The 7,836-nt window shown below is 38.6% G+C and overlaps 1 long non-coding RNA gene across 1 annotated transcript in view; it reads left to right on the top strand.

The window, feature by feature from the left end:
• Positions 1-6,230, top strand: part of LOC107596520 (uncharacterized) — a 10,737-nt gene extending 4,507 nt beyond the window's left edge. Inside the window, exons 2-3 of the long non-coding RNA XR_001610378.1 lie at positions 3,065-3,067; positions 6,221-6,230. This is a non-coding gene — a long non-coding RNA (uncharacterized lncRNA). The remainder of the gene's footprint in view (positions 1-3,064; positions 3,068-6,220) is intronic.
• The last annotated feature ends 1,606 nt before the right edge of the window (positions 6,231-7,836 follow it).

Below are 7,836 nucleotides of genomic sequence, written 5' to 3'. Positions count from 1 at the left end.
CCCCTTTTTTTTTGATAAACGTTCATCATCAGGGCTTGCACAATTTCAAAATCTCTGGTAGCCCTTCGGGCAGGCAATCTTTAGGTTTTGGTAGCCCATAAATTTGACTAGCCTGAATAAAAGATATTGTATTTTTTCTTCAAATAACAAGTCAAGAGAGTAGGGGTGCAACGGATCACAAATCTCATGGTTCGGATTTTCGGATTACATTATCATATCACATTTTGAGTCACAGATCGATCTTTAGGTTTTGGTAGCCCATAAATTTGACTAGCCTGAATAAAAGATACTGTATTTTTTCTTCAAATAACAAGTCAAGAGAGTAGGGGTGCAACGGATCACAAATCTCATGGTTCGGATTTTCGGATTACATTATCATATCACATTTTGAGTCACAGATCGGATCATTTTTCAGATGAGCAAAAAAATATGGTTCTTTACTATTTAAGTAACACTTATTATTTTAAGAACAATTTACTACTTCGATACCACAGCAAAAACTAGTAGCATATAGGGATGTAAGGATTTACTCAACTCACAATGTGATATGATTCACGATACTGATTTCACAATACAATTTTCTCACAATTCCTTTAACAAAATTAGATTTAAGACAAAAGCTGTCCTTTTGTTATTTCTCAGACCAAAAGGCTGCACATTACTTTGTGAAATTGAAAATGTCAAACAATATACTAACTTGACATTTTAAAACAAATCCAAAATAAAAGAAATTTCTCCATGCATGCATAAATATTATTTACAAAAATCTTGCATAAAACGCTTCAGAACTACATTGAAATGAAAATGTGCTTCTATATTGTTTATTCACAAATATTTCTCTATTAGATACACATCCGCAGTAGCCTTGGCTTGAGGGAAGCCTACCTTTGCAGTAGAGGACTGTGGGATATCTCAGCTGACAGGGTGCTGCTGAGCGGCCGTGGCGTGAACGTTCATACATAGCACAGTGGCACTGCTTTGGGGTTTGTCTTGCTCTTGGGTGGCATGGCAGGCTGGGGAAACGGGCAGCTGAGAACCCAGCAGGTGCCACGTCTTGCACTTCGGCCCTGACTGGCTCACTCTGTGACTGAGCCCAGATAGTGTGTGTGTGTGTTGGAGCAGTTGTTAGCCCCCAGCGCTGGTGAGATAGTGTCAGGCTTGGTCAGAACCACCTGTCTCATACAACCTATTCTTCTCCTAACCCGTCGTGGTTGTGTTACTATGAAGCTTCATTTGTTGGTCCACTGAAGATGCCTGTCAGTTGAACTCAATGGCATTCATCTTGTCCTTCTGCGCAACTGTCACAAGAAATATGCGTAATATAGAGGAGCTGTAAATATTTCATTGCGGCAGCATCAAGGGCACGCTGCCTCATCTTGCAGCGTTCAGAAGAGAGTGCGCCATACCCTTAAAGGGAGCTTTTCCTCACCCAGCAGTGTTTGCAAATATTATCAGTGCTCCAACTGTTCTGGCAGAACAGAGTCTATAGCCAACAGTGATTCCAGCAGAATAATCCTATGGTTACCATGGCAACCAAATCGAAGGGGTTCTTTTTTTTTTCTTGAGAGGTCAAAGATGGATGAAAGGGATCCTGTATTATACATTGCATTTTGTAAAAGTGCATGTAGGTTTTTTTATTTTTTGGCCCAAAGGAAAATTTTATTGCTCAGAGGTTGTTCTTTCATAGCTCAGGAGACCCGTGGAGTTTGCTGTTGTTTTATTTAAGTATCAGCTTTGTCTCAGTAGTTTATTCTAAAACTCTTTAGGAGGAATCAAAACAGACACAACTGAGACAGTTGTTGGCGAATTATGCAAGAGTACAGAATTTTAGCACAAGTTTATGGGTTTGATTCCCATGGAATTCTTGAACTGATAAAATGTATACCTTGAATGAAATGTAAGTAATTTTGAATAAAAGCACAACTATATATTTAAAATGTAAATAAAAGGTTAAATGGCAGTACTTTTTGTCCACATCTATTAATTTGTGTCCTCTGCATTAAACAGATTTTTAATTTCTGAATTTAAATTAATTTTGGGTGGTCTGTCCAGTTATAATGAAGAAAACAAAAACTCTTTGAATGAAAATCTAGAAAAGAAATCCTTATGAAGTAGTTTGGCATAACTTTTTATTATTTATTTAAAAAATATTTTAACAAAACTGCTTCACTGCTTATTACTTCTTGAAAAATGGTTGTCTGCCAAATCAGAGATGTGTGTTGAAAAAAAAAAATTTTGTATTCAAAGATGCCACCACATGACGTTTGAAGAGTACATTTACTTGACACATGTGCTTAAAACTAGATTTTTCTAGAAGTTAATGGATAGCACAACTCCAATTACTGACAAATCTGAGCAAAGGTTGTGACATTATTGAAATCTTTTTAAAATACTTTCTTACGATTACCAGGATCTTTTTCTCAGAAGAAAAGAGAAAATTGCTCTCTAAAGCCTGGCTCACACTATAGGATTTTTAGCCCGATTTAGCCCCGATTTCCCCCTCCCGAGAATCGGAGCAAAAATCTTGTCGAGCCCCTCGATCGGTCCCGATGTTCGGCGCAGATTATCTGGTAATGTGAGGCGTTCACAGATCGAATCTTGCACCTCCCGATCTGCTCGCACTCAAATCGGGGCCGCCCCGATCATATCAAACATGTTTGATATTTAGGCTTGAAATCGGGATGATGACGGCTATATGATTACGTCAGTACTTTCATAATAGCCAATGCGCGACCGCAAAACAGCTGCTGTACGGCTCCATTGGATAGTGGAGATGGAGGAAACGGCTTCTTGATGTTTTGTATTAACACGACTGTCTGTATAATGTGTCGAAAACGTATCACTACCGTAAGGATAAAGAGAAGCGCTGGAGTGAAATCGCCTCAGTTTTGAACGTGTATGGGGGTGGCAGGGGGAGTCACGAGCAGGGGGTCTGGGTGCTTTACTCAAGTTAAAACACTTTCATCATCCTCATGAATGTATGCTGGTTTACCTAATGGCTGCGTCACACACCAGTTTTTGTTCTGTGCTGATCACAATCGAATCCTTTCGTTATAACATACAGAGTGTTTACACGATGATGTTAATAATATATTAATTGCCGTGTGAGATTCATTGGTCATAACAGAACTTTGTGAGATCACAATGAACTAAGAGTGACAGTTTTTAGTGGTTAAAAAGAGGAGCGCTCTTTGCGAGCTCTCTAGGCAATAATCCATTTAAAATGTAGAACTTTGTTTTTCGGCCACACACACGTTGCAAAGTTTCGGGAATGACATCCGCATATTTATGCTGGATTCGCTCTCGAAGTAGTAGTGATTGACATAGTGATAAGTCTGATAACCATAGCAATAGATGGGACAAAATATGTGAAAACGTGCATTAAGACTAGAGCACCCTCACTAATATCAGAAGCACCCTCAGTGATTATTTCTGGTTGGTACGCTTTTATTGATTAGCCTACAAAAACAACAAAATACAAACGCACTAGATAAAATAATTTAATAAATGCATATTTACAATTTAAGCACTTAACTAAAATAAGTATTAAATTAAATAACTAGAGAAGGCTGACTATAACCAGTTTGCTTCCATTTTAGTAAGAAAAGCCTTGGCTACTCTTCACCTGAATTAGAAAAAAAGCTCTTCTGGTGTTCAGTGATGCGAGGACAACGTTTGAGCGTGCACATGCAATATCTGAGCGAGAGCAGAGCCAATTCATAACATAAAAAAACAATGTATAGTTAAAAGCACAAGTCCAGTTTTGTATGAGTGAAGGAAATCCGCTTGCGGTGAGATTCTTGCTCACGCATTACATGGATCGCGTAACATTATGCGCTCTCGACATTTGTCATTAAGATCACGCTATAGAAACCGCTTAAAATTAAGTATTAAGAAGAGAAGAAAGCGACCCTAGGCAGCTGCCTACACATGATCCGCCACTGCCAGATGCAGTTAGAAATTTACAAAAAAAAATTTAGGGGGGGCACCTGGGGTGGCCAGCCAGATTTCAGGGCGGGCCGGTGCCACCCCTGGCCACCATGTAGACACGCCCCTGGTCACGAGGCGATCACGTGAGGCGCTCCCTCTGGCATGATAATCTTAATAATATCTTGTAGTGTGTGATGCGCCATGATGTTCAAATCTTGTAGTGTATGCATGTTTAAGATTTGAGAGAAGATAATGTGCAAAGATTCTCCTTATGTGTGTGCTGCAACCAGATTTCATAATCTGTTAGGATTTTAAAACTCCTGTAGTGTGAGCCCGGCTTAAGAGACAGTTGGATTATTATGGGGATAAATTTATATATCTTTCCTGTGTGATGTTGTAATTCATTCTGAAAGAGTGTGGCTTTGTTTTATTTGTTAAATTTCATGGTATGTTGTATTCTCTTAAAACTTGCTGATAATTGAATTGTCACCATCCATCCCTCATGGTCCATCTGCATCTCTGCATTTGGCATTTAGAGCACAATGTCTCTGGTGTTTTGGATATTCCCCTACGCAACTGTGAAACTTTGTCAGTAGGATTTTTATTCATGAATCCCACTCATGCACCAGCAATTTACATTTTGCCTCTCCATATGTATGATTGAGAGGGCATCAACAACACGTCCTCAGAAAGCCCGGATCGAGTCAGCACCCACCAGCTCTCTGGGCACAACTCTTGAGTATTGTTTTGCACTGTTTCATTAGTTATGAATGAAGAGGCAGCCCTTCATGAGTGGACCAGAGAGATGGAGGATCACATCTATCCACAGGCCTTGAGAACATACTAACGAGTTTTGATGGAATTGTAATGATTAATTCAGTGTTCCTGTGAGATGTTTGCCTTATTTGATGTACCTTTGATGGGTGTGGAAATTTTGTTCAAATGGATAGTGTCTTCTCAATTTTATCAGAAGGTCAAGCTGTAGTAATAGAATGTAAATTTTTTTCTTTACATAATGTATGTACGCTGCTGTTAGAGAAATATTTTTCCAAAGTATCTACCTGTAGATTCCACAGAGTAATGCCTTCAGAAATCTGCCTGTTGGCATTTCCATTCATCTCAATGGCAGTTGAGTTTGGGGTCTCATACGCTCACCAAGGCTGCATTTATTTGATAAAAATTTGTGCTGTCAAACGATTAATCGCGATCAGACTGCTGATGATGGTTAAATTATCATTGAGTCACATTGGGATGATCATTAGCTGTTGTCCGCAGGGCTCTTCTCTTGGTTTGCATGTCTGCATTGGCTCTGAGAGTCGCTGGCAGAGGGCAGTGTTTCAGAGGTGACGAACAGTCTACCTGCTACAGTGCTGGTGACATATATACAGGCATTAGTAAGCCAAGAAGCTCAGTCACGAAGGCCTCTATGCCCTGTGGTGTACTCACAGATAGTCTGTTGTGGGTGCAGTTTGACAATGGACGAAACGATGTCAGCCACCTCTTTCAGTTACACCATTTTTGTACTGTGTGTCTTTGTCACCCTCTTGCTGACTGAAACTCCTCTGCTTCAGCCTTCGTTGTGGGAATCAGTCAATGAGTACATTAAATGAAACTTTCCCTGATAAATATTTAGCCTGTTCGGCAAACTCTGCAGGCCGGGTACAGAGAAAGAGCCCCTTGAAATAATCATGCTAGCAGTGGTGTATTAAGAAAGTACTTTACTTGAGTTTTTATATTTCAGCCTACTTTTACTCAACTACATTTCCTAATTAAAATGTATACTTTTACTCTGATACATTTTCCCGAAGCATATTCGTTACTTACTACAAAATAGTCAGAAGTCAGAAGAAAAGACTACAGGAAAGCAGGTTTGACCAATCAGTGGTCTGGCATTTGCAAGTTAGACTCCTAAAAACACCTTTGCTCATGTGCAAACAAGTGCGTGCACAATTGCGGATGATTCATTTTCCACTCAGGTCGAGGCTAGGGTGTGCTGTACGATACAGTGTCATCTGCGATAGTGTGGGAAGCGTTGTTGTAATGATGTGCGACATTATCAAGTATATCGCCAAATCACACACGCACGCACGTGATTTATTATTCTATTAAAACTCAAAATTCCAGGCATTCTAAATTATAGACGGCAAAAAATGCTTCTGTATGCTTTTTATATTTATATAATTTAATATAGTTAACTTAATCTATATCACACAAAGACTACCGTTTTTCTGCAGATTTCAGCATGAACACATTACTTAACTTGTATAAAATTATTATTTAAAGCAATAAGTGACTTACATTTTAGACATAATATTGCCTGTTTTTGCTAAATTTTGCCAACGATAATAGTTCCAAACAAAGATCACAGCACTGTTTTGCGTCTCTGAGCAATGGTGTTTACTTATTGAATGAATCAGCTTTTTGAACGAATCGGTTGAATAAATGATTCAGTGATTCACTCATTAACACAGTCAAATGCTTTGTTTCTGAATGAATCAGCCGTTTGAATGAATCGGTTGAATCTCAATGACTCACTCATTAACAGTCACTTGCTGTCACTTACTGGCGGTTTTAATTTCACATTTACCGACCCCCACCGTCGTTTTGATTTTTTTATAGTAATAAAAATCATTTAGTTCAGTAAAAGAACAGACACTACAATTAAAAACTGAACGCGGCTACTCAATGCAGCGTGCCGAACGACAGTCGCATCACAGATCAGATTTCATTTCTCCAGCGAGGTGAGTGAGTCGAGCTGACTGACAAGAAGAGTGAGGCGAGGTGAGACAGACAAGGCGATCGCGGATGATTTAGTTTCGAAACTAGATGCAAAAGCGCCTGTTTGGCAATATTTTGGATTTTGAAAAACCTGTTGACTTTTGCCGTTTATCTAAGGTGATTTTTAAAGTTTTTTTTTTTAAACATTCGTTTCTTATTTAATTGGTTCCACATTGTTTGCTGATTTTTACTTTATTTAAACTGTCATTTATTTATTTAATTTGACATTCGTTTTGCTAATAAACGTTCTACGTTTCTTATTTATTTGGTTATATATTATACATGTTTACTTATTTCCAGTTTTGTATACCTATTAAACTTGATGTAAGTTATGTTATTTTATATTAGGCATAGCTAGCCCAATAGCATGGTGTATTTTTATTTGTTTTGTTAATAAAAGTTGTTTTATATATACGCTAAAGTGAGTTTGACATTGTATTTTGTTGCATTCAAGTAATTGACGCCGAACTGCCACGAATTCAAAAGTGAAAGTAAAATACACACAGCGCTTTTAAGCTATTTAAAAGCGGAGGAAAAGAGGGAAAATTCAAACGAACTAAAAACTAACAATTGCTTTACTCCGAATTGCCGCTATTTTAAAGTGAAAGTAAAATGGGCACACCGCTTTTACAAGCTATTTAAAAGCGAGGAAAAGAGGGAACGCCCCGCCCCCACGGTGATACCGGTATTACCGGTGTTGTCACACGTCGATTAACCGGTGGGAAAATGTCACAACCCTAGTGAGAGGCAGTTTGCAATCATTGGAAACAAAACAAAGCTGGAATGGATCAGAATACAATTTAATTCTTTGTCTAAAATGTTCTACTCGGTCTAATTTCAACAGGCTCATCATTTCCAATACCTTTTCATGGACACTATATAGGGTCCTGTGAAATCCGTTAGATTTTTTTCCCCCCAAATTCTGTTTTAATGATTTAATTACATTTGAATAATTAAAGGGGTCATATGATGCAATTTCAAATTTTCGCCGCTGCTCACTCAAGCCGGCCTCCGCTCACTCTAGCCTGCCGTGTGTGACGCTGTGTTTCATTGTGAAAGCGAAACCACTTTGTTTGGCCTTCCAAAAGAGGACAGGACTAGAAATCAGTGGTTAAGTTGTATTTACAA

The sequence above is a fragment of the Sinocyclocheilus grahami genome, unplaced genomic scaffold (genome assembly GCF_001515645.1).
Source record: "Sinocyclocheilus grahami isolate Dianchi unplaced genomic scaffold, SAMN03320097.WGS_v1.1 scaffold220.1, whole genome shotgun sequence".
Lineage (NCBI taxonomy): Eukaryota > Metazoa > Chordata > Actinopteri > Cypriniformes > Cyprinidae > Sinocyclocheilus > Sinocyclocheilus grahami.
Note: the sequence above shows the minus strand (reverse complement) of the source record. Positions and strands in the feature narration are given on the sequence as shown.